General features: G+C 40.7%; 1 long non-coding RNA gene across 5 annotated transcripts in view; it reads left to right on the forward strand.

The window, feature by feature from the left end:
• Positions 1–23535, forward strand: part of LOC103883247 — a 167351-nt gene extending 143816 nt beyond the window's left edge. For 4 of the 5 annotated variants that reach the window (XR_004183423.1, XR_004183426.1, XR_004183425.1 and 1 more), the window contains one exon: positions 18188–19843. This is a non-coding gene — a long non-coding RNA (uncharacterized LOC103883247). Of the gene's footprint in view, positions 1–18187; positions 22607–22782 lie in introns of those variants that run through there. The other variant, XR_004183424.1, reaches the window with a different exon arrangement.
• Positions 23536–27736: the final 4201 nt, after the last annotated feature.

The raw sequence follows: 27736 nt of genomic DNA on the forward strand, positions 1-27736 counted from the left end.
TGTTTCAATGTATGCCCCACTTTGAGACACAAAGGCATACGTAAAATAAAATGATAAAGTATTAATTTTAAAAATCATCAACGTCTGAGAAAATAGAAAACAGAGGCTTTGGGGTTTGGCAGTGTCGCCGCTGTAGCCACCCTGGGGATGAGTTGAGAAAGTGGGCCCAAATAAGGAAGGCCTGTGGGCCCTGCAGCCCACCCACCACAGCAGCGAGCATGTGAGGATATTTGGTCTTCACCCAAGATTTCATTTAGGGGAACAGAAGGGACTTTAGTGCTAACACAACTTGAGAAACACTGCCCCAACAGATCTGCATTTACCTATTAGTCAAAACACTTGGAATACCAAACGTAGCAGATCCGCTCATAGTAGTAAGTCAGAGGTCAGCTTCCTTCCCCTTTGTGTTAGGATGCTACCATGCATAATCATCCTGAAACAAAGGTGCAGGGGAGGATTTGGAAAACTTGTTCCTAAATAAGCTGTCTTCTAAGTTGAGCTCCCCTTCTCTAGAAAGTTTCCTTAGGAACTTTATGCATATTAGAGACAAAGATAAAACCCCTTTTATTAAAGCAAAAAACAATGTTAATAGTTGTTGGTGTTGTCCAAATAATATTTTCAAGTCATATTATAATGATGGGGTTTCCCTCAGTACTTTGGATTGAAATAAACAGGTTAGAATGGAGAACAGATGACAGGAGACTTCTCTGAAATTTCTGAAAGGCCATACAATCTTAGGCTGAATAAAGAAGGAATAAGAATAGGAAATACGGGGCCGAGTGTGGTGGCTCACGCCTGTAATCCAAACACTTTGAGAGGTCGAGGCGGGTGGAACACCTGAAGTCAGGAGTTCAAGACCAGTCCAGCCAACATGGTGAAACCTCATCTCTACTAAAAATACAAAATTAGCCAGGTATGGTGACGGGCGCCTGTAATCCCAGCTATTTGGGAGGCTGAGGCAGGAGAATTGCTTGAACCCGGGAGGTGGAAGTTGCAGTGAGCCGAGATCGTGCCACTGCCCTCCAGCCTGGGCAACAGAGTGAGACTCTCTCTCAAAACAACAACAACAGCAACAACAACAAAAAACACAGATGATTTCTTTTAAATACATTTGCAACAGTATTTCTCTGTTTCCTTTTTTAGAAATCCTTTCTGTTCATAGGGCAGTTGGGGTAGAGTTGGACACACTTAGCCAGCACGGCGTCGTCCGTGGAGGATGCACTGTGTGTCTCTGCTGTAAGATGTAGACACCTGAGTTTGTGTGTTCAGATACTTTCGAAGAAGTTTTTTTGGTGAGACTTCTTTGACAAAGAAAACTGCATATAAAGTTGTTGATGTGGTGTCTGGAACATAGTAATGATTGATGCAGGAGGAAGATAAGGGGGAAGGTCCCTGGAGAGCCTCCCACCAGCCTGTGCACTGGGAGGAGGGGGTGGAGCCTCAGGAAGTTCTCATCCTTTGCAGTGGGAGCCTGGCCTCTCCTGTTCCTGGGTGGTGACTTGGGATTCAATCTGTGAGATGGGGGCCTGTTCAGAAAAACCCTTCTTGCTTTGCTGAGAGTCTTTTTCCATTTTGCCCAATAGATTCCGTAACCCCTCACCCTTCAAAGGGTCTGTGTGCATAACTCTTCCTGGTCCTGTGACAAGAACCCAGTTTTTTCTACAATAGTAAGGAGTCAGTGAGCATTAGTGTTCTTTCTCTCTCTTTTTCTTCCTCTTCTCTTGGGCAGTATATTTTTCGTTTTCCAGTTGTAGCATCTGTTAGTGTAATTTTCATATTCTCCCTCAAGTAGGGCATTTTCCAGGTTTCTGCAGCTTGAACTTTTCTCTCTTGGTGGAGTGAAGCAGAGGTGGGTGGGGAAGGGAGACCAAGTGAACCCAGCCTGGCTCTCCTTTTATTTCCCTGGGGTTAGAAGCCACAGGTTGTCCTGAGGAGGCTTTGCTGTTCTTGTCGCTCCTGACTTCAGCAGGAATCAAGGACAAAATAATTGAATGACGAAGATGGAAGCAGCTATAATCAGCTGTTCAGTTCCAATAACAGGAAAAGTAGCCCTCAAACTTTAGAGGACATTAGAACGACCTAGGATGCCAGTTAAAATTCATCCTCCTGGGCTCCTCCCCAGAGATTCTGAGTCCAAACTTAGGTAATTCTTAGTTTTTAATGTTTTGGTTGATCACTAGTATAGCACAAAGATTAATATATTTTTTAAGAGTTTTTACCACTCCTTGGTAGAGTCTGCTACCCTCAGGGAGCCCCAAAATTATGTCTCAGAATTCTTGGCTTAAAAAATGAGCCACACCATCCCCACACCTATGTATGACTCTCAGACAGTCATGTAACACGAACAAACTTTGGCAGTGGTATGAGATTTATTTGTAAATTGCCAGTGTCAACATAATTCTTTTCTCATTGGCATTGCCTAGTTAAGGAGTCAAATCTCACTGTGGTTTGTTCTCTCTGTGGTTTCCGTAGGGTTGGGGAGAATGCTGCAGAAAAACGAACCCTCTCTAGTTTTGACTGTCTAGGGAGTAAAAAAAAAAAAAAAAGCCTGTCATTTTTCTGAATTAGGATATAAGACGCCTGCCCTGAAGGTGGCAAATCAGACTTCCACACGCATTGCCTTCATTTAGCCAATAGCCCGCTCTGAATGTGTATATTACGATGTGCAGTTTCATTCATCAAGGGGATTTCGGGCTCCAGCAGCACGCAGCCTCCAGTCTTGAGTGACTCCTGGGCTTTGGCTCAGCAGTAACTCCTCCATAAAAACAAGTGTGTGCATCTGGCTGTTAGAAGAATTCGTGCTCATCCGGGTAAGGATAAACTGGAGAAATTATTCCTTTTTTTTCCCTTTGGGTGGTTTTGAGATTTTTAAAAAATTGACCCTCTCTTTTGAGAAGAGCTCAGAACTATTTGTCTGAAGTTTTTCCATCCAGGCTGCTTTATCGTATTATCCACTGTCTTGCCCTTTTCATGTAAAATCTACCCTCTTCAAAACATAGTTTCATTTTCAAATTTTAAAAGATTCCATTTTTCTTTCTGTGCATGAAACTTTAAAAATTTAAATCACCACAATTGCTACTGGCTTAGAAGTGGAGTCTTATATTTTTAGGAAGTATACTTTAAAAGTTAGGTAGAGGGGAGATCTGTGTTAGCATTTGGTTTAAGAAACAATGATTGTTACATTAAAGGGCGGATTTTCAGACGTACTACTTAATCTGCTCTGACAAAGAAGCTATGAGCTCGCTCTCTCTGCCACTTTTCTCCCGATCTGTGTTCTCATGGTGGAATCGGCTCATCTTTTTCCCTTAGGCATGTGGTTTAGTCTGCGTTCTAATGGTGGAATCAGCTCATCTTTTTTCCTTAGGCATGTGGTTTAGTCTGTGTACATTCAGTGCAGTGGCATTTTTCTTGAAGAAGTGACTAAGGCTTCTTGGATGAATTCTGTCTTTGAAAGAGGTGGTAGAATTGCATCAGAAAGGCATTTACAGTAAATGGCTACCCCCCCTTCCTGTAATGACCGCATGTGAAAGAATGCATTAATTCTCGTTTTGAGGAAATGAGAGTTGTAGAGTTCTATGAAAAACTCCCTTTTTTATCATTAGTTAGCCAGGTTTGAATGTTCACATTTTAAAAATCAGGCTCATTTTGTGCTATCCAAATAAAAGCCACAAAGATACAGCTTTCCACTCCATGTTCTACGTGGAGTAACCAATCATCCTGAACTCAAAAAGAGGCAGTTATGTTGAATATGGCTACAGTTAATGGCATAAGCCTAAACTAAATTAATTTCTTCATAGTCTTTTTTTATATTAAGTTACTATGCCTCCTAGCTATGTTGCTGATATGTCCATCAGGATTTGATTCTCACTGCGATGGACGATGAAGACTAAAAGGAAACTCCCATAGATGATCTGGTCAGGAGTTCTCATAGAAGCAGTACCGCCCCCTAGGTGACAGAGTGGAAATTTATGAGGCTGTTCTGGTGGTACAATGAAGGATTTTTTTTTTTTTTTTTTTTTGAGATGGAGTCTCCCTCTGTTGCCCAGACTGGAGTGCGGTGGTGCGATCTCGGCTCACTGTAGCCTCTGCATCCTGAGTTCAGGCGACTCTCCTGCTGCAGCCTCGTGAGTAACTGGGATTACAGGCCCGTGCCACCATGCCCAGCTAACTTTTGTATTTTTGGTAGAGATGGGGCTTCCCCCTGTTGGCCAGACTGGTCTCAAACTCCTGACCTCAGATGATCCACCGGCCTCAGCCTCCCAAAGTGCTGGGATTACAGGCATGAGCCACTGTGCCCAGCCCTAATGAAGGATATTTCATGAGTGAGAGCCAGAGTCCTTAATGTCCCACAGTAGAAAAGACATAAAGAATTGCCCTGTGGTGCACATGACTTTCACCTGTCCTGTTGGACATTCATGTAGAGACAGCTCAGTTTATAATTTTCTAAACCTAGACTTAACTCCATTTTTTCATGAAAATGCAAAATAATTTTTGCATACTTTTAATATACACAGAATAGATTCATTGTCATTCTCTGGTCCATCTATACTACTACTTTCATTTTCCTGCACTTTTAATATGGAAAGCTTCTAATCTGACTTCTCTTAAATACAAACTTGTTCTTTATAAGTAAGTTACAAGCATCTATTTGAGTACATAGTTAACTGCCCTGAAAATTATTTATATAATGAAATGTTAAGTATTTTTTGTTATACATGGCTTTTTTTAGATTATCTTTTATGTTACATTTAGGATATTCATGTTTTAAAGCTGCGTGTACAGTAGTTAATATTTAATTTGATTTTAGAGTACTAAATGGGACATGACAGAATTTTTTGTCATATAAAGAGGGCTTTGAGACTAATGGGTAGGGTTTTGAACCAACGAACCAATCCCTGCCTCAACGTTTAAGGAAGGAGGGTATGCAAATTACCCAGATAGGAGGGATGCTTATCTTCTTCATGAAGCTATCCAGGGAGGATTTCACATGTATCTCATTAATTTGTTCTAGTATTTTGAAATCTTCATATTAAGCTAGTTCTTCTGTATTAATATTTTCTAAGAGTTTTCATATGTCACTCTAAAAACATGACTGGGCCGGGTGCAGTGTCTCATGCCTGTAATCCCAGAACTTTGGGAGGCCAAGGCAGGTGGATCACTGAGGTCAGCAGTTCGAGACCAGTGTGGCCAACATGGTGAAACCCCATTTCTACTAAAAATACAAAAATTAGCTGGGCATGGTGGCAGGTGCCTATAATCCCAGCTACTCGGGAGGCTGAGGCAGGAGAATCACCTGAACCCAGGAGGCGGAGATTATAGCGAACTGAGATCGCACCATCGCACTATATAGCCTAGGTGACAGAGCAAGACTCTGTCTCAAAACAAACAAACAAACAAACAAACAAAAAAACATGGCTGAGCACAGTGATTTACGCCTGTAATCCCAGCATTTTGGGAGGCCTTGGTGGGCGGATCACCTGAAGTCAGGAGTTCAAGACCAGCCTGGCCAACATGGCAAAACCTTGTCTCTACTAAAAATACAAAAATTAGCCGGGTGTAATGGCACACCCCTGTAATCCCAGCTGCTTGGGAGGCTGAGGCAGGAGAATTGCTTGAACCCGGGAGACAGAGGTTTCAGTGAGCCAAGATCGCACTGCTGCACTCCAGCCTGGGTGACAGAGTGAGACTCTGTCTCAAAAAAACAAAACAAAAACAAAAAAATCTATGACCTTTGGTTACTCCCCTTCTATAGAAAAGACAGGCAGGTATTGAGAGAATTAAACTTCTGTAAACTTGCAGAGGAGTTAAAAGCAGACTCAGGTTTTCTTGAACAGTGGACATGGTGGCACTGTCCCTTTGTCATGAACATAATCCACATATGCCATTATAAACTGTTGACAGTACTGGAAGATATAACACATTCTAAGTAAGGTATTGTCTATATGGTAGATTAAATCATCAGAAATACAAAAGCTGGGTGCGGTGGCTCACGTCTGTAATCCCAGCACTTTGGGAGTCTGAGGTGGGTGGAGCACTTGAGGTCAGGAGTTTGAGACCAGCCTGACCAACATGGCAAAAACCTATCCCTCCTAAAAATACAAAAATTAGCCACACGTGGTGGTGCACACCTGTAATCCCAGCTACTTGGGAGACTGAGAAAGGAAAATTGCTTGAACCTGGGAGGCGGAGGTTGCAATGAGCCAAGATCACGCTTCTGCACTCCAGCCTAGGCAACAGAACAAGACTCTATCTTAGGGAAAAAAAAAAAAAAAAGGAAAGAAAGAAAAGAGAAAGAAAAAAAGAAATACAAGTGTGAGGTTAAGGTACTCAAGCCTGTGCACACATAGTGTTCCCTATTGTTATTTGAGGCTCGCATTTTTAATTTCATAGAGCTTTTTCTTGTATTTCTCGTTTTTTTGTTGTAGTTGTTCTTGTTATGTGCATGTAATTATTCTCAAATATTTCCAGGAATACTAATAAATTGGGGTGTTTTTTTTTTGAGTTTTTTTAAGAAAAAAAAGTCTCCTCTTAATATTCTGTTTCTTCCAGAGTCTTTTTGTTGTTTATCTTGGTTTTTCTCTTTCATGTTGCAGACTTTTAAAATGTATATTTATTTTTGATTGTCTATTCTTTTTAAAAATGAAGTGGCATTATGGCTGCCTAGAAGTCCTGCATGACAGCACCTGCCTCTAGCAGGCTTCAGCCTGGGTGCACACAGCCGCCCTGAGCCCTCTTGCTGGAGAACTGCTAGACGTCAGAATGAGGAGGGCTTGACTGTGGGGTTCTCTTCACCACACTAGCTGTTTGGTCCTCACTAGACAATTTGTTTAATTTTTTTAGAGAATCATCTCCCTTTTCTTATTTTCGCTCGGGAGTGGGGAAGCTGTAAGGTTTCTTCTTTCTTTTAAAGACAGGAAGTAGTCATGAAAGGAATAATTGTTGATATCCAGACTTTTTGATTCTTCTTCTCCTTTCTACCTTTCTTGCCACTTCTGTCACATACAGTTCATACTTTTGCTGAGTCTGCAGCCTCTTTGGGGTCCAACTGAATAAAATCAACTATTCACTGCCTCGGCAGTACCCGCTCAGAACTCTCTGGGCTGTAAGCTGCCTCTGCTCAGTTTCATCGCTCAGTGCTCTCCCCACATCCTTCTGGCTTCCTGACATTTGGTGAAGTCTCCCAGGCCCTTGAAAGTTGTCGTCGTCATTGTTGTGGGTGGACATACCCCTTTTATAATTATAGTGGGGTCTTCCAGGTGCCCTGACCACCATCATGAAAGGAGAAGTACTTTCATTTGTTGATTTGTCAGAAGTATATCTGAACAAGTAAATTGGAAATACCTTTAGCCAGGCATTTAGCCAGGGAAAAGATCAGATGGAGCACGATGACTGCAGTGGGTACTGGGGTTTGGGAAAGCGAACCCTCACAATTACTGGGTTGGGAGGAAACAGTGGGCTGACATTATTATAGAAGGATATGCTTTCCAACCAGTGAAGACATAGCCATTAATCATAGAGCCCCGTAAGAAGATCTTTTAGCTTTGTTGCTCAAAGAAAGTTGCATCTTGTAAAACATACAACTTAGTCATTTAAAAAAATCTTTAAGTAGTGGTACTTGTTCCTGATCTTAATACAAATTAAATTTGGATATGCCTGCTTAATTTCTTCCCTGCCCTTTAGCATAAGAGCTTCTGAGAGAATCTCCTATTCTTCCCTTCTGTACTATTTATTTCTTGGGGCATAGACCCTCATACTCACTCTTCTTTTTCTTACAAGAAGCAATTCACATTCTCCTTTCCCATCTCCTTTGTGGAAAAAAGCTCCAAACCCTTATTAATTATCCCTTTGTCATGTTTGTCAGGTCAGTCCTGAAAGTGTACAGCAGACACTGTGAAGATGGGAAAAGTAAGATGTTGACTAATTAGTTCTGTAACTTCTGTGACATAAGTGGTATCCATTTGTGTCAGAAGAAAGCCTGAATTGATGTTTCCATCTCACACTTCCCTCATTTTACTTGGGAAGCAGTATCTTTGTGAAAAATCCCTGGAGATCCACAGTTAGGGCCAATTACTGCAACATGATGGAACCTTTAGGTTTTTCTCAGGCCTAGCCTCATTTCTAGCACAATACTAGGAGGCTAAAATCTACCTCTGAAATTTGCAAGGCAATACTGACGGATGTTAGCTATTTTTTATGTAGCTGCTTAGAGACAATTGAAGATAGTAAGGGTCATAAGGGCCTTCTCCTATCTGACCTCTGTACCCCTGTAAGTTGTTTACCAGCTTGGAGCTTCCTGTACAGTTCTAGATCAAAGAGCAGGTCCTCTGAGGCCGTGCCCTTGGAAGCAGAGATGGTGAATAGTGAAATGTACTTAGCTCTGAGGGAGTGAACTCCCAGGCAAGCAGAACCCACTTGGGATTTTATTTCTGGTATTGACCAGAACATCTATCATCAGCCTATGCCAGACACCCCCTTTCCAAACCTTCTTTCTCTCACCTATTTCGTATAACTTCCTAGAGATGAAGAATGTTTCTGAGTGTGGATTGTCAGATGTCTGCTGAGAAATGGTGGGCCTAAAAAAGATACTCTGTGACTGCAAGAATGTAGAACACTCCCACACTGGTTCTGGGACCTGGCATATTGGTTGGCTATTACTGTTGAATGAGAGGAGAACCAGCAAATTCCTTCTTTTCCTCTGGAGGAAATACCTTGTATGGATGGTCCCCCACAGAAGAGACAGCCATGGCTAGTTGTGAACTGAAGTAATTCAGATACAGGCCCCATTTGATGGGATCTAAGTGTGCAAATCAAATCGCATTCTTCAGGAGGACATGGGGATGTTAAGACAATTAAGGAAGTCCTACCATCCCTCCATTTTAATGGATGTAAAATTTACATGCAGTGAAATGCACAGACATTCAGTGTACTCCTGTTCCCAAACCCCAGTTAAGAGAGAGAACATTTCCATCACCAGGTTTCCTCTTGCCCCAGTCATTCCCTACCCTCCCTGACAAAAACTTTCTGCTTTCTATCATTGCAGTCTTGTTCTTGAGGTTCCTCTAAATGGAATCATACAGTATATACTCTTTTGCGTCTGGCTTTTCTTTTTCCACCCAACAGTTTCATATTGTTGTCTGCGTCATTCTTCCTTTATTGCTGGGTGGTATTCCATTGTATGAATAGACCCAATTTTAAACTCTGTTCTCCTGTTGACTGACATTTTGATCGTTTCCCCCTTTTGGCTATGATGAATACTAAGCTGCTGTGAATTGAGTTTTCTCTCATTCTCACTCTTTTTCTTTTTTTTTTTGAGACAGTCCCACTCTGTCGCCCAGGCTGAGCTGCAGTGGGGCAATCTCAGCTCACTGCAACCTCTGCCTCCCAGGCTTAAGCAATTCTCCTGCCTCAGCCTTCCGAGTAGCTGGGACTACAGGCGCGCACCACCACACCTGGCTAATTTTTAAAATGTTAGTAGAAATGGGGGTTTCACCATTTTGGCCAGGCTGGTCTCGAACTCTTGACCTCAAGTGATCCACCCACCTCAGCCTCTCAAAGTGCTGGGATTACAGGTGTGAGCCACCACGCCCGGCCCACTGTCACTCTTTTTTAGGTTTAATTGCTGCACCATACAGTAGGTGTATGTTTACCTCTGTAAGAAACTGCCAAGTCATTTTCCAAAGTAACTGTACCATTTTACACTCCAACAAGCAATTTATGAAAGTTCCAGGTGACCCAGTATCTTAACATTGTATATTGCTGGTTTTTCTACTTATGGCCATTCTCTTGGATATGAAGTAGTATCTCGTTGTCGTTTTCAATTTGCATTTTCTTGATGAATCACATATACTTATTGGCCATTTGTGTATCTTCTCTCTTGAAGTGTCTGTTCAAGTCGTTTGAGTCTGTTTTTCTTTTGCCTGTTTTAAAATTGGATTGTCTTTCTATTATTTTGGTTGGTAGGAATGTTATACATATTCTGAATAAAGTATTCTTGTCAGAAGTTTATAATGCAAATATTCTCCCAGTCTGTGGTCTATCTCCTGTTTTTTAAAAGTGTCTTTTGATGAGCAGAAGATTTTAATTTTGAAATAATTTCATTGATCAAAAATGTTTTGCCTTTGGGGAGACCAAGGCAGGGGAGGATCGCTTGAGACCAGGAGTTTGAGAGCAGCCTGGGTAACATAGCAAGACCTCGTCTCTCTACAAAAACATAAAATATTTTTTTAAAAATTAAAAAAAAGTTTCTATATTATCTGTATTTTTTGTTTCCTAAGTACCCGTTGCCTCCCCAGGATTGTGTAGCTATTTCCCTGTGCTTTCTATTAGAAGACGTACAGCTTTAGCTTTTATGCTTTAGTTTATGATCTATCTCCAGCTGATTTTTGTATATGGGGATAAGTAGAAGTCAAGGTTCATATTTTTGCATACATTTTCCCAGTTGTTCTAACATGGATTGTTGGAAAGACTTTCCTTTTTCCATTGAATTGCTTTGGCGCCTTTCTTGAAAATCAGTTTTCCATATATTTATGGGTCTATTTCAAAGGAACTTGAAGAATGTTTGTATAGACCACATGCGACATGCACTCAAGTCTAGGAAATAACAGTTCACATTGGTCAAGCCTCAAGTGACTGGCATACTCTTTAACTCCTGTATCATGAAACATTTATGTCAAAGATCACTGATGGAAGCTGTGTGTGGTGGGAGGCATTTTTTGCTTGTTTTATGAAGCTAACCCTGCTGAAGCCTCCAGAAGTTCCAACATTCCCATGTTAAATTGATGTTCTTATCTGCACAGAAATAGACCATCAAAAGTGAGATCTAGCCTGAGCCTGCAGGCGACTTCAAGAAGAACAAAATTAACTTCACTTTTCTTATCTGAAAAGTTGGATATGTGTGGATTCAAAACTGAGTGATTTGGAACTCATTGTAATGAAATGTGGGCCAGACAAAAAATAAACACTCTTAAGAAAGACATTTTTCATGATGTAAAGATGCTTGTAAAGGAAAAAATTATTTTAATAACAAGTATATTGTATGCAAAAGTAGATCTGATTTTAAACAAGCCTTGTCTATGAGTAGAATCTCTACCTGGAAAGGTTTTTGTAAATGGTTTGGTTGAGCATGTTTATTTGAATATAGAACTTTATTTCTTTTAAAAAATTCCTTGATTTGGAAACCAAAGGCTGAATAGAGTAGGAAATGCACCCAAATTATTCTGTTAGAAAGGCAGAATAAATGGTGATGCTCTCTTTTGACACCCTACATTTTAGGACTTTGAATTTGGTGCTTTCATGGTGTGGTGGTGTAGGGAAGTGATTAGTGCGGGACTCTGAGGCTGGGCTGCCTGGATTGGAATACCAACTCTGCTACTCAACACAGGCAAAGGAATCGACGCTCCTGTGTCTCCCCCTAAATGGGGAGAATAAGAGGTACCTGCCTCACGGTTTGGGTTAAAATATACAAAAGGCTTAGAGCTGTGCCTGGTTCATAGTGAGCACTATGTAACTGCTGGCTGGTAATAATATATTAACTTTATAATAAAAGAACACCAAAAAAGGAATTCGTAAAGGAAAAACATAAAGCAAAAGGGCATTCCACTCTTCTGTGATTCAGCTGTCTCACTCTTCATAATAGACTTCCCAGTTGGCTGATTCGGTCACGTTTTGTTATTAATTCCCATTCTCTCAAAAGGATACAGAATTAAAGGGTTTTCTTTTGAGCTCCTTGGGAGATGCGTGCCCTGAAAATAACCAGGGATGCTTCATATTCGTTACCAGAATTACTTGTCTCTACAGAAGGACTTTACAAGGAAAGACGCATTTCAAGTTTACGTCGTCCTCTCCACTCATTTGAAATACCACCTTCCCAAGCCTGTGTTTGGACTTGTATCTTTGTGCTCAGCTCCTGGCCTCTGTTTCTGCTTTCTCTAGCAGTTTCCTGGCAAGAGCGGGAATGAGAGCCGAGCCTGGGAGAAGTGGCCAGGACAGGCCTCTCCCCACTCAGCTTCCCACCACCACTCGGGCAGGCAGGAAGAGCCTGAACTGTGATCACCTGCCCACATTTAGTAAGTTGACAGCGCCAGAAACAAAATCTGGCTCAGACCAAACATGAAGGTCTGTTACTAATGATGTCATTTCCGTCAAAATCCCGTTTGGGTTGCACAGACTGGGTTTGACTGTAGAATGAAGAGGGATTGTGCTGCACGTTGTCACAGGAGGGTCATCGTGTTCTGTGTAGACCATTGTCTTTGCTGTACATATGCGGTGAAGGCCTATAGAAAATTGATGTCATTTACTACAGTGACTTCCTGGATCTCACTGTGTGGAAGATGCGACTCCTCACAAGGCCTGCTCAGCGTAGTCACGGTTTTGTTTATGTTCTTAGTGTTGTTTGATAGATGCCACAGACGCATAGAGCACTGGGATGTGGCGCCCATGACTTGGCAGGCGGGAGAAACACACTTGAGGAGGCAGCTTTCCACTCTCCAGCAGCTGATCCATGCCATCCCAGTGCCCCTGCATCTCCCAGCGGCTCTGCACACACTGCCCACTCTCCACCTCCTGCATCTCACTACGTACTTTCAGTCACTGTCCATCCCTCCGGTGTCACAGAGGGAAGAGAGGCCAGAAGGTGGACTCACTCAGGTTCTCACTGTGAATCAGCATTCCCCATCTGTGCCTGCCTGGCTTTCCTTGCCTCCTGTTTCAGTGCAACGGGAGTCCTTCCTCGTGCCCAAGGCCCTGAACTCCATGCCCTTCCCTCTCACCTTCTCAAAGACTTTTTCTCTCTGACCATGTACTTTTTATTCTCCACTGACTTTGTCCTGCGAGCACTGAAACCTACTTAAGTCTTTCCCATTTTAAACAACACAGGCCTTCAGTATCACCCTGCCTTTCATTACCTCTCCATTCACTTCTCCTGCCAGGGCCAGCCTTTTGGAAGAATTGTCTCTAGTTATTCCCTCCCTGTCCTCACTCCTGCCCACCCCTCAGGCTGCTCCAGTCTGGCTTTTGCACCAGTGACCGAGTGGATTCTGCTCTAGCTAAAGCCAGTAGTCTCCCTCCTCTCTTTCCTGTGGGCCACGTTTGTCAGATGCATTTGGATTCTTGTCTTCCTCAACTTCTCAGTGGTGAGCAGGGTTTGATGTGTTCTCCTCCGTGGCCTTTGAAGACTCACCCTACCCTTCTTGCTTTTCCTTCTCATTGCCCTTTTCAGATTCTTTCTATCCGTCTCTAAGCTCCCTACTGATATTCCAGTGCCCACTGGGCATCTGCACTTGGATATCTTGTTGGCACCTCATATCCAAGAGGTTCCAAATTGATCCAAATACCCAAGCTTGAAACCTGTGACCTATTGATCCTTTCTCCTCACCTTCAGAATCCAGTAAGAAGGCAAATCTGGTCAAAATTCTACCTATCAACAATCATCAAACCCATCTACTTTATCTATCTGTCATGTCCTTCTTCTTGGTCACCATTACCTTTTACCTGTATTAATGGATTAGCAACTCTCTCCCTGCTAAATTTCCCCTGATCCATTCTCTGACTTCTTTCTGGGCGATGCTTCTAAAAGCATCCTCATCCTTCTTCTTCCCTGCTTTAATTCTTACCCATTTGTTAAATGTCCTGTACCCAGATGGATGGGGGCCTCTGCAGAGCATGCGTTCTAGCCTGTACATAACCAGGTCATCATGGCACTTACAAGTTTATGGGGAGTTGGAGAAGAGAGTTGTTTCCCACTCCGCAGAACTTTATGAAAATCCCAAATGTAAATCAGCCACTCCTGCCCCAGAGCTCTTGGTCATGGGCTTTGTATCCCTTCCATCCTTCCTCAGCCTCTCCCATCTGTAGTAACCCTACCCTATTTCTCCCTTTTTACTTATTCAGAGGATCTCAGTTCTTTCCTGAATGTTCTGATCCTTAAGTTTCATTCCTGTCTTGTCTTTGGGTTTCCCTAAAAGCAGATTTTGAAAAAGCATGCAATCTGGTCTGTCTTCACTACTTAAGAGCTGTGTGACCTCTCCGTGCCTCCATTTCCTCATCGGTAAGAGTCTATTTTATAGGATTGTAGGGAAGATTAAATTAATTCATGCACAGAAAGTGCTTAAAGCCCTAGCTGACCTGTAATGATGGTCAGTAAAGCTTGCTGTGATAACAGTGATTACTATTATTATTAAAAATATCACTACTTCCAGGTTGCCATCCTCAACCAATCTAGCTAGACCAGATTAGAGCTCCCTCTTATGTGTACTAATAGCACTGTGTGCCTCCTTTACATTGTAATTGCCAGTTTGCTACAGGAAGGATGATGAAATATTGTTCATCATCCAGCACCTAGCCCAGTGCCTGGCAGAGTTATATAAGATGTGCTCAAGTATTTTTTGAACAAAATTAATGAATCAAATAACTTGTAGAAAGAGCATTCCAATTACGCTTTGCTTTCTTACCTTTAAATAGCCACCTCTTTAAAAAAAATAAAACACGGCCAAGCGTGGTGGCTCATGCCTGTAATCCCAGCACTTTGGGAGGCCGAGGTGGGTGGATCACCTGAAGTCAGGAGTTCGAGACCAGCCTGGCCAACATGGTGAAACACTGTCTCTACTAAAAATACAAAAATTAGCTGGGCGTGGTGGCGGGTGCCTGTAATCCCAGCTGCGTGGGAGGCTGAGGCAGGAGAATTGCTTGAACCGAGGAGGCAGAGGTTGCAGTGAGCCGAGATCGCACCATTGTGCTCCAGCCTGTTCAACAAGAGAGAAACTCTATCTCAAAATAAATAAATTAATTAAATAAAACACAACAAACAAAATAGAACTCTGCCCCAGGGGCCTGTCTTTAAATCTGGCATTTCTCAGTGAACTTGGGGAAACCTCTCTAGATATCTAAATCCTGGAACAGTTCTATCTCAGAGCTTCTGCCCAGCTCTAGAATTCTTTACATCTGTGGTAATAGCATGAAATGGGTATCGAGTACATTTTAAGGACACTCAGAGTTTCCCTTATGCTTATGTTTTTTTCCCTGTTAGTTGATGAGAAAATGTCATCATGTTGCTTGGATTTGTAGGTTCTTTCCTAGTTGTGGGGAATTTTTCCGAGCTGGCTATTATGAGAGGGTCTCAAAAAAAACCACAAAGAAGTTCGGTATATTATGTTCAAATTAAACACAGTATCCCTTCTTATTTTCACTTTTGATCTGGATTTTCACTTCTGAGCTGACTTCTATAATTATATTTAAAGAATTTAGTCTCAGAAATAATCCTTAAACCTTTCTCGCATGCCAAATCGGAAACTTATTCAGGACTTCTAATTCTGGTGATTTCTTTCTTTCTTTCATATATTTATAGATGAAATATGTATATACACACATAGACACAGATAAGACTATATCTATATGTAAATACAGATACTTAAAATATATCTGTATATATTTTAATTGTGGTAAAATAGATAACAGAAAAATTACCATCTTAACCATGTTTAAGTACACAGGTCACTGGCATTAAATACATTCACATTATTGTGCACCCATCACCATCATCCATCTCTGAAATCTTTTCATCTTGCAAAACAGAAACTCTGTCCTCATTAAACAACAACTCCCCATTCTCTCCTCCCCCCAGCCCCACCGCAACCACCATCGTACTTTCCATTTCTTTGAATTTGGCTATTCTAGGTACCTCAGATAAGTGAAACCCTACAGTGTTTGTCCTTTTGTGACTGGCTTATTTCACTTAAGCACAGTGTCCTCAAGGTTCATCTAATGTTGTAGGATTACAACAACATCGTAGCATTGACATGGTTTCTTTGCTTTTTAAGGCCAAATAATATTCCACCGTGTAGAGATACCACATTTTATATATCCATGTGATGGACACGGGTTGACAGACACAGGTTGCTCCCATGTTTTGGCTGTTGTGAATAATGCTGTTAGGGACGTGGGTGTACAAATACCTGTTTTAGTTCTTGCGTTCAGTTCCTTTGGATCAAATGAGTTATTGATCCTTCTCTATTGACGCTTCTGTTTTCATGGACTCTTGCCTTACTCTTTTGATCATTTCGTGTTCCTCCCCCCATCGACCTTTGGGCCATTTTTCTGGCTATGTCCCTACTATCGAGGTTCTCATACTTCAGTTGGACCCTCACAGAACTGCTGCCTGGAGAAAACAGTTTGACAGCTGAAAAAATATGATTCATTACCACCTCCTACACACACACCAATTCCTGCGATTTTCTGAAGGTATACTGGTGGTTCCTAAATTAAAAAAGAAAACCTCTTGGTCATATGGCAGATTTTTGTAGCTATTGATACTCTGTATTTTGAAATTTAACTGTTGATAATAGCAGCTTCTTGATGTATCAGTCCTCTAATTGTGATACTGTTATCTGTTTCTTATTATGAAAACAATACATGACAATAGTAGAAAACTTGTAAGGTGTAGAAAAGTATTACACACAATGGCACTACCTGAAAGCAACAGCTGTTAACATTCTGGTGCATAGGCTTCCAGTCTCTTTCATGTAAATTTTTACATAGTAAAGATCATACTGTTTTGCCCTTTCTTCTTTGCATTTAATAATAAATATAAGAATTTCTGGCCGGGTGTGGTAGTTCATACCTGAGTAGCTGGGAGATTGAGGTCGGAGGATAGTTTGAGCCCAGGAGTTTGAGGTTACAGTGAGCTATGATTGTACCATTGCACTCCCCCTGAAGGAAGACCCCATCTCAAAAAAAAAAGAAATTTCTTGTTAAAAAGTATTTGCAAATATTTTCATGATTTTATATAGCTGAGAAATATTTAGAGGGTGGTAATTAGCATAAATAGAATTTTTCCAGTTATAAAAATAATATATTACTTACAGAAAATGCCAACCATCTCAAGATTATAAAGAAGTAATAAAAAATCTAATGTCTTTGTCTGCCCTTTTTAAGCTTTTTTAATGTATCCTAATCCAGTCTTGAGACCACCTTGTCCCTCCCTTCTTCTCACTTTCTTTCTTACCTGGCAACATTAGTATCATGTTTACATATGATTTTATATTCAGCATTTCCACTCAACATTATCTTTTGTTATTTCCAATATCATGAAGCATTCTCCAAAAATCATGATTTAAGCATATGAATTTTTACTGTGATCTGGTTAGTCACATGCTCCATTCCACCTTTGGATGTTTAAGTTGTTCCCAATTTTATGTTTTTGCTAAGTATGTCCTTGTATAGTTATCTTCCTATGTATCTGTGATTATTTCCTTAGGAGATATGTATAAACATCTTAGGAGTCGAAACAGTTTTAAGGCTGAAAAAATACATATATTGCTGATTTCCTGAAATGGTTGTCTCGCCTCACTTCATGAGCTTTCTTTTTTTTTGTTGTCCATCTTTGTGACTGGTGAAATGAATTTCGGTGTTTGCTCATGAAGTTGACCATTTTTTTTCATATTAATTGGCCTTTCATATTTTTGTGTTAATTGTCTGTTATTACATTTTACCTTTTACATTCAAATACTGTAAGGAATATTATCCTGTTACAGCTATTTTATTTTTTGCTTACCTTTTTATTGAGAGACAATGCCTCCCTCTGTCACCCGGGCTGGAATGCAGTGATGCAACCATAGCTCACTGCAGCCTGGAACTCCTGGGCTTAAGTGATCCTCCAACCCTAGCCTCTGCTGGGACCACACATACGTGCTACCATGCCTTGCTAGTTTTTAAGTTTTTTGTAGGAACAGTGTCTCACTATGTTGCCCCAGGCTGGTCTCCGAGCCTTGAGCAATCCTCCTGCCTCAGCCTCCCAGAGTGGTGGGATTACAGGTGTGAGCCAACACATCTGGCCTTTTTTTGCTTACCTTTCAATTCTGTTTGCTGTTTTTTGACATATAGGGGTTTTACATTTTGTTGCAGTTGGATTACCTTGCCTTTTGTTACTTTTTTCATTGCTTCTATAAAGCTAAATCTTTTCCCATTCCAAATTCAGAAATAATTTTCCACTAATTTAGTTTTCTTCCTTTTCTTCTTTTATATTTAACTCTTTAATTGCCACAAATTAATTTTGGTGAATCTTATGAAGTAGGAGTTAATTTTACTTTTTCTAGAATATTATCTGGTTCTTGTGTTTATTCAGAATCCAGTATAGCTATGACATGAACCAAAACAAGTGATTTTTCTTATTTCAGTGCCTTGATTTTCCCATTAGGAGAAATGAGGAAGCCGTGAGTACCAGTGGAAGGACCAAGCCAGGAAGAGGGACTGGAACCATCTCAGAAGCCGTTCCCCTCAGCCTGGAACTTGCCCTGTCTCCTCGCAGATGAGGTAGGAGGCTCAGCACAGGCTGGCGGGAGCAGCCCACAGCAGCAGTGAGGGTCAGTGGGCCTGTGAGTTAAGAAGAAGGTGGCACAGAGCGAGGGTCTCTGGGTCCTGTTTGACTTTTCCATGACTGGGATAAGTAGCCAGGGCTTGGCTAGTTGGAGAGTTACTCGAACCTCAGGTGACAGTTGTAAGGCAGCACATGGTGTAAAAGAGTCCTAGCCTGGGAAAGTCCAAAATCTTGGGTCTGCTTTTCAGTTCACTCACCTATCTCTGTGACATAGCAAAGTCTCTTAACTTCTTTAATTTTCCAATTAGTGGTACAGTTGCAGGAATGAAATAAAACTGGTCCTGATTACTCAGAGATTCATTTACTGATTACTCTTTTTGTGATCTGAATAAAGAGTACAACATCTCTCAAAAGGTAACAATTTGATATTTCAGGAAATTAGAGAAGTTAAGAGACTTTGCTGTATTATGCAGATAGTTGACTGACAGCTGAGCCCAGACCCAAGATTCATTTATAAAACAAAAGAGAAGTACGTACTCTGAGGTTTATCCTAAATAAACTAGTCTAGGTAAGTGGCTGAGCTAGGTTTGCCATGAATCAATCTGCTGAGTATATTTCTTGGTAACTAGTTCATCTTTCCTTAATTCAGTCAACAAATATGATACCAAGTTTAGTAAGATGATGACGGATGTCATGTAATACTCCATCTGGACGACTGTGTGCTTCTCAGCTTCCCTAACTTTTCTTAATCTACCTTAAGCTTCCCTTCTGAAAGGTTTCTGTCTTTCCTAACAGTCTCTTCTTACCGCCAGCTACCTCTTGTGTTTAAGAATTTAAGGAAGATGAGCTAGGAATCAAGAAATACCCAGAACTGATTCCTGTCACTGGCCCCACCCTGCCACTTGCCCAGAGCTGTGGCATAAATTTTTTTAATAGGCTGAAATAAAGATATGAATAGTATTTTGGTATTAAGCATTGATAAAAGTAAAGGCCATGAGATATACCTGCTCTCACCATGTTAATTTTCTATTATTGGTATTAATAAATTATTACTAACATATTAACAAGAATTGCATCGAGAAAAAAAGCAGCCACAGGCCAAATCTTTTGAATTTCAAATGTTTATATTAATGTATTGTATTCTAGAAAAGTAGAATTGTCTTAAGTAGCTTTGTAATATAAAGTCATCTATCAGCCCATGACACCTATTAGAATGTTTCAACCTTTGTCTCCCACTTTTTTGTTTCTAGACTGAGTGTACTTGGTCTGGTATTTGTGGCATAACTTACAGAACACATAAGAATGATACAGATACTACTTAATGACGACCTAGTACAAGCTTAGATAGCTAAGGTGAAAGCTTCTGTGGCCTTAACATTTTCCTCTTGAAGAATGTATTTGCTGTAATAAAATACAGTGACTATTTGAAATCTATAAACTTATGTGAGGTCTGGATAAATCTGAGCAACTTTCTTTTTTGTGCTCCAGGAACCCATGCACTATATATACAAATAAAGCTTAAGTAAACATCACTGCTGCAATCTGTGTTTTGTTTGATTATATTACGTATTGCCTGATCTTTAAATAATGATGAAAAATAACATAACCATGTTTTAACATAAACCTTGAATGGATATGAACTTAAGGGAAACAGTTTCTTGGATAATTAAACTTTATTGTCTCACCGTGCATTACTTGCGTCTTGTAATATTTTTTAAAACAGTCCTGGGGATTTATTTTTTGAGGCGTCCAAATGAATTATTAGTTCTCAAAAGCCGTAGGATATTCCTGGGTCGATATATCCCCAAAACACTATTTTTAAACTGCTTAGTTTATTTTTCTTAGCATGCTCATCTGCTGCATAATTTTCTTTGCTATGGGTCACATGATTCCTCCCGTCCATAACTCACGCACTTAAAATTCTCACTTCCTGATTGAGCCATCAGATTACGTAAAATGTAAATCAGCCTGAATACCTAAGAGCAGGAATTTTAAGGGGGAAAATGCCGTTTTCTTTTCCTGTGTCATTATTAACCCTTAAATATCAGAGTGAGTGTCTGCTCACCTATTTGTATTTGGAAATGAGAGACTGTTAGGGGTTTTTCTTGGCCCTTCCCTTTCAGATTGAATCAGACTTTGCTGCTTTCCTTATAAAAAATAATGTACCAACTAGACAGACGGTGGGAGTGGTATCGTTGCAGGAATGAAACCAAAAGGGTTCCGATGATTGACAGAGATTCATGTATTTATTAACTCTTTTCATGATCTGAATGAAGAGTACAGCATCTGTCAACAGGTAACAATCTGATATTTCAGAATTGCAAGTGGCCATTTAGCCTTTCTGCTGCCTGAAAAAAAATGAAAGTAATTTCTAGCAGGCAGGATGACACTTGTTTTATCACGAATCTGACAATCCAGCACATTTTCTCAGAGCAATTTTGAAGTTGTCATAGAAACAGCATGGCATTTGGAGGGTCTTTTTAGTAGTTCTTTAGCTAGAGTTAATTAATTGTATTAACTCTGGATGTTTTTCTTTTTACTCCTGTTCGACAAACAAGGGCTATAATTGCTCAAATATGTATTTTGTGTTCTATATTTTTTTGGTGACTGTAGTTTAAAGACGTGATGTTTCGTAAGTGGTTTCAGTAAAGGTTATCAATTGATTTCAGATACGTTACACTTGGGTTTTTAATTTCTCTGTAAAACTGCACTATCATTGTGGCACCGGGATTTAGTTTTATTTAAGAAGTGAATGTGGGGAGATATTTGCACAAATTCAATTGTGGCTTGCTTCCACTGGTTGCAGCTATCCTTTGCTTTGATTTTGGTGTATTTAGAAAAAGAACTGGGGAATGCAGAAGGGGAAATGTGTCAGGCTTACAGGGGAAAATTGTTTCTTTAAAAACGCAAGAGGCAGGCACAGCACCAAAAGCATGTTCCAGAAAAGAAAGAAATTTGACTTTGTGAAACTTAAGAACGCAGTGCTCTTTGAGACTCTAAAGTATACTTAAATAAATTCTCCCCTAGGAAGATTTGTGGGAACTTTTTATTGGTGGAAAGTAGGTTGGAGCTTCTATTATTAATAGTAAAACTCTGTGGCAGAAATTCTTGCCAATATGGCGGTTGGTGAGAAAGGAATCCCGTTTCTTGGGCAGGGAGAGGGTCAGAAGAAAGAATTGTCTGTGCTGGGGTCTGGATGCTGGGACTTAAAAAGTATTAGATATACAGTGCTTTGTGCTTTTTGTTTCCTTGTATAAGTGAACCGAGAGATGTGACACTTCTAAAACGTCTCGTGAGTTTTGTGGGTTTAATGCTAATGCCACTATCCTTACTGTTCTGTGAGTATTTGTTCAGCCACGGGTGATTCAAGAGAGTTGGGGTAGCAGCGTGTGCAGCCAGCAGCAGTCCAGGTGCTAATGTACCACTGGTGATGTCAGGAGTTACGAGACAGCGGTTTCAAAACACTGCAGTAAACAAGGTCAAAGTGTCCCGTTTCGCTGGAAGAAGGTTTGTTTTTATGAGCTGGACAGTACATGGATGAAGTAATTTTTCAAAACAAACTTTAAATTTATACATGTATTTTTTTTTTCCTTCTTTGGATTAAAAAAAATTGGCCCGTTGAGATTAAATAATGGTTATGTTTTTAAGCAGAATTATGTTTCATATGTTTTTCCAGTCTTTTATTGATTTTCTGTTTTTCACAGAAGAAATGAAAATAACTTCTGATGTAGGGATTCTTAAGTGCAGTTTTAGAGAGCAAGACAGGACCCAGTACTTTCAAACCACGGCAAGTGCAAGCCACAGTCCCTAGTAAGATATTCCTTCTCATTTTGTGCCTTTGACTCTTATGTAGACAGACGTTTAAGTACGAGAAAGCTAATGGCGCAGATTCTGCTGACTGTGTGGCTCTCGTCTTAATGCGTTTTCCAACCTTGAACCTGAGAATGCCAGAGGATTGAGTCTCTGGACGTTCATCTGAGCAGATATCTGCTGGCCGCCTGGTTCCTGAGCTAACAAGTGGGCGTCCCAGGCTTGTGTGTGTAGTCACAACAGTGGAGGTGCCACGTGGCACCCAGAGGTCGACTGGGGCTACCGCGGGGCTTCCCGATCCTCACAAGTGTGTCTTCAGTGTCTGAGATGAACTGGCAACTTGGGGCATCTTTAGAAGCGCAGACATTTGGAGTTCCACGGCAAACCTGGATATAAGCACTCACACAGCTTTTAAAGTGAAAGCAAGGACCTTGAGGAAGGAATTGCCGTCATCTCATTCCCGTCCTGCTTACTGGGCTGGGGAACAAAGTAAGTTCTGCTTGTTTCTTTGTCAGTCAGTCTCTCCTGCGTGTTTTTTCTTGCTAACATTATTAGACACCCAATATCTGGCACATGCCAAGTTTTTCCCCCTTCATTGGGAAGTAGGATATAGTTTATTCAATAACTGATTGCTTCTTTTATCTTTTCCCTCTTCCCATATCTAGTGTGCCGGCTTGCTGTTCAGAGATAGGAAGAGATTGAAATTTATTATCAAGGAGAAAACAAAAGGTGTTTTGTTTTGTTTTGTTTCTAAATGGTCCAAGAACTTTGCCATTAGGTAAATGACTATGACACAGACAAGGCGTTTTGCATGGTGTGACCAGGAGTACCTCCAGCAAAGCAGCCCCAGTTCGCCGCCCTGATTTCCATTTGGAAGCAGGCAGAGTGGGTTTCCCTAGCACTGGTGTTAAGGCAGAGGGTCCTTGTGCAGGAATTGTGCAGAAACTAGGTGGGAAGCTGTCATAGACAAGAGGCTGCAATTTAAAAACGCATCAGGAAATGGAAAAGAGCTGCAAGAATATCAATTATTTAATGATGTTGATCAAAACAAATTTAATATAAAAATGAGATAAATGTATAGAGACCTAACCCTGTCAACAGCAACTAAACTTTCTTTCATGTTAGAAAGTTTTGTGCCATGTAGATTTATGGACAATGTGCTTAATTGCCTCTAGAAAATAATGAAGCGGCTTCGTCACCGCCGTAGAAGATCCTGTGACACTAGCCTAATTCTGACACGTGGCTCCTGTTTCCCATTTTGTTTGTATCTTATGCTGATCCTCTCTCCAGGGATGTGATGTGGATTGATTAACTTGTAATACAAAGTTCTATGGTTTTTGAAGATGCAGAGTAAATAGAGATGAAGAGTGATTTGTGATTTGTTATTAAATGATCTTCCCTTCTACATTTAGGACTGATTTTTACTGTAGAATTCTTTTTTTATTTTTTTGTTTGTTTGTTTTGTCAACTTGAACAGCAATACTTTGAAGGTAAAAGATGGGAGCACGACTGGAGTGGAACTGGAAAGCAGAAACTAGGGGTCTTCTATGTCTAGTGTGGAATATTGTGAATTTAAGGTAGAGCTTCTGTGTCCTGGGAATTCATATTTTATCTCAAAGTGGTGCTGATAGGACTGGAGGTAGCTGTATTTCATTTGAAACATTCCAGCCTCTTTATAGGAATATCTGTGAATTATTAATTCAGCAAACATCTTTAAGTGTCTCCTTTATGTATAGTGTTGTGGTTAGAGCTGTAATTGTTTCACCATTAAATTTACAGAAATTCAGTTTGTAAATGAAAAATTCAGAACAGTTTGAAAGAAGGGCGAATGAGCAGAGTATTACCATCGAAACAGTCTTGTTAAAGATAGTGCCAAGTGAGCAGGACTGTCCCTTCTAAGCTGCCCCTCCTAATTAAAGGGAAAGGTGGCTGCCATCTGTCTTCTTTCATTCAAGGCAGTAGGGGGTCTAGGGTAGAAGGAAGCAACCCCCCCTTTATTTTTCTCCCACTCTTTTTTATAGTCAGCTTTCTCCCTAGTCAGTGACCCAGAAGGTCATTGATGATCTGTCTGTCTCAGAATGAATAGTAACATAAGCATGCTTGGCACTTGCAAAAAAAGAAAGTTTATAACATGCACTGATCCATTTAAAGTTCTGCTTGAATTATGTCTGAGAGTATTGTAATCTCTGTGTTGGTGTCTCTGCCCTGTTTGTTACCAAGGGCACTACTGGCAGGAAAAGTGGGGAGTTTTACTTTTATTGATTTTGCTTTTCCATGAAAAAATGTTTACACTCCACTGGGCATCATCAGAAGATGGCAGCACGTGGCTGTGTACAGGAGATGTGGGGACGTGCAGGAGTAGTATTCTGAACCAAAATCAGGGACACCTGTTAATGATGATACATCGATGTCATCTCAGGGGAAAGTGTGAACAAGCATGGCAACAGATGTCCAAGCTACTCAGTGGCGTGCTGCAGCTTTTTGGACCAGTTATTGAAATTAATTCACACTGTTTAGCTTTTGTTAAGCAATAAGCCTTTTAACCTTTTTCTTGTAAGAATACGTTGCAGGAGAATTTAGTTAGTTTGGGGTCATGTCTTAATTGCTTTGGAAATGTAGAATAGTCCCTCCAACAAAATGACTGCATTTTCTTGCCTCAGTTTCCACCTCTCTAAATAGAAGAAATATCTGCTGCTTTTATAAATTATATTATATAAGAGAATATGAAATATTTTCCATCTTTCATAAGAACTGTATTATAACTGAAAAATTCTCAAATCTTCAGTTATGTTGATTTTCAATTTTTATATACCTAAGCAAGGTGTTAACAGTCTTCTAAAGAGATTCAGCTGTTACAAACCTTGTTTAGTTCCCAAGTAGCAGGTATGGACTTCTCAAAACATACTGGTTTTTAGAACTCTCTTTGTGACACAGAAGTGTGGTATTTCTTAAACCCGTAACAATATATTTGGAGAGCTCAAATGTGAAAGTCATGTCTGTAATTTTATTTAGAGCTTCCCCCCCCCCCCCCAAATTTGTCACCAACTTGCAACGAGATTTCTTGGAAACATAGATGTGTTTATGTTGTTGTGCCTTGAGATGAACATGTGTGGGCTTCTGAAGACACTGAATGTATGACTGGATGATACCTGAAAAGTGGGTCACTTCCTAGTCAGCGAAGGGTACACAGGGCTGAACAGGCAGGGCTTTTTGGCTTTTTCCATGTTTCTGCTTTTGGTGTGTGTGTGTGGACTAATTTTAGATACTCAGCTAGGAACTTGACTGGCTATCCTTTTTAGCATGTGATTTAAATTAATTTGGTTTTACCCATCAGTATTTATTTCAAGGGGACTAAATAAACACATTAAATGAAGCACTTAAGAACATTCTTATTTTGACTATCCACAGCGGTGGGAAATCTCTGTCCTTTGAGGGTAGGAGGAAGCCAGTAGTTAGGTCTCATGAATATGGTAGGTGATCAAACCACTGATTGAAGTCATTGTTTCATGTTATAAACATGTGCGGAGCCAGCTACTACATTTCATTAGAAGGTACTGTAGATTCAAAAGTGAACGTGGGTCTGGCATTTCAGAAGGACACAGGTTAGTGAGATAAACGACTGTAAAAAGAGGCAGCACTGTAGACTGATGTCCTGTAACAGAGGTGCACATGTGTTGTTAGAGCCCAGAGGGGGTCAAAATAAAAAGACAGGGCACAGTGGCTCATACCTGTGATCCCAGCACTTTAGGAGGCTGAGGTGGGAGGGTCACTTGAGGCCAAGAGTTCAAGACCAGCCTGGGCAACATAGAGAGATCCCCATCTCTACAAAAATAAAAATAAAAAAATAAGCCACACATGGTGGCATGCGTCTATAGTCCTAGCTACTTGGGAGGCTGAGGCAGGAGGATCACTTGAGCCCTGGAGTTGAAGGCTGCAGTGAGCTATGGTCACACCACTGCACTGTAGCCTGAGTGACAGAGCAAGATCCCATCTCTGAAAAAAATGGATGAGTGAATTAATTAAATTTCAAAATAGAGACTTAATGGAAAATGAGAATTGTTGTGTACATGATTTATGAAGTGGCTTACATAATAGAATTTTGGATATGAAAGCCCTGAAAAATAGCTTCCTATTTTAAGGATGAACAGACTGGGATTTATTTCTGAAATTCTATAATTCTCAGTCAGTTGTAAGGCTTTCATTATATAATAGACTTTTTTTTTAACCAACGGAAGTTGGACCTCTTCAAAATGTGAGGTCCAAAAAGGTTTTGGGTATTGTTTGAATAACTCTCTTCTCCAAAGTAGACTGTTTTTGAAAAATGATTTCTTTCTGACATTTTAAAATTGAGTATTTTTGACACACTGAATGCATCGAAGCATTATATGTCGTGTTTATTGCCGAGAGTAGCTGTATAGCTTGTGGGAGACAGTTAACTTGGAGCTTTCTTGCATCTGGAAGTATGGGGAGAGAGAAGGCTTCTACACATCTCCTTTCATGTTATATTCTACAGGGAAAAAATTTCTATCCTGTAGACACTAGGTGACTCCCTTGTGGATAATTTCATTTAACAATGATTTATGGGTGTTGCTCTATGCCAGGCACTGTTCTAGGAACCGATGCCAAGGCTCATGAAGCCCTGTGCTCCTCAATGGCACTCTGTAGGTAGATACAGAGCCACCATCTACTGGGTGCTTCTCCTAAGTGTGACAGTGCAGGCTGGCATACAATGCTACCCTCAAAGAGCTTGAAGCTAAGGTTCGCAAGGTTCTGTGCACAGATAAAATTAGAATAAATGCAGAGATGCCATAACAAGATGCCTTAGCAAAAAGAAAAACAAAGAATAAATGCAGAGAGAAAGAGAAATGTATAAAAGGTAGAGAGATAAACACACCACAAGTTCATAGAAAAGAAAGGTTGTGTGTTTATCTGTGGCTGGGATGCTCAAGAAATGCTTCATGGATAAAGAGCCTTTGAGCCAGACATTGAAAGAAAGGTAATGTTGAACTTGAGGACTTGGAGTATCCTCATTGAAGGAAACATGAGCAAACGCATAGGTAGGGAAGGGCAATGCCAGGTACAGAGTGGGCAGGAATCGATTTGTAGTTGCTGGGCAATGGTGTGTGTAAATGACTAAGGAGAAGATCAGGTAGCAAAGGTCCTTGGAGGCCAGAACCCAGAGAGCCTTGAATGGCATGTAACTAAATGATTTAAACTTAAGTTACTGGGGAGCAATGGAAGAATTTGAGTGGCAAGAGTCCCCATCCTGAAGAGAGGCGTTGTTGGGGATCAGCATGTGGGTGCCTCTGGACTGTGAAATAGCCAGAGCTGGGAAGCCTTTTAGAGCTGCTGTAGTGGTCCAGGAAGGAGGTGGGGAGGGTCTGGGTGAGGGCAGGCCACTAGATGGAGAAAATGAATTTATGAGATGGGATTTAGGAACTGCCTAGATAATAGGGGTTGGCTGATGGGAAGCAAAATGCCCCAGAGCTTTGAACTCAGGTGCCATTCATTATTTCTATGCCATCTGCCAGGCATTACATAGCTATTATCTCATTTAATCTTCTCCTAATCTTGTGGGTTCATATTTTCATCCTTATATCAGAGACGAGAAAACTAAGG

Source organism: Papio anubis, chromosome 4 (genome assembly GCF_008728515.1).
Source record: "Papio anubis isolate 15944 chromosome 4, Panubis1.0, whole genome shotgun sequence".
In the NCBI taxonomy this organism is placed as follows: Eukaryota; Metazoa; Chordata; class Mammalia; order Primates; family Cercopithecidae; genus Papio; species Papio anubis.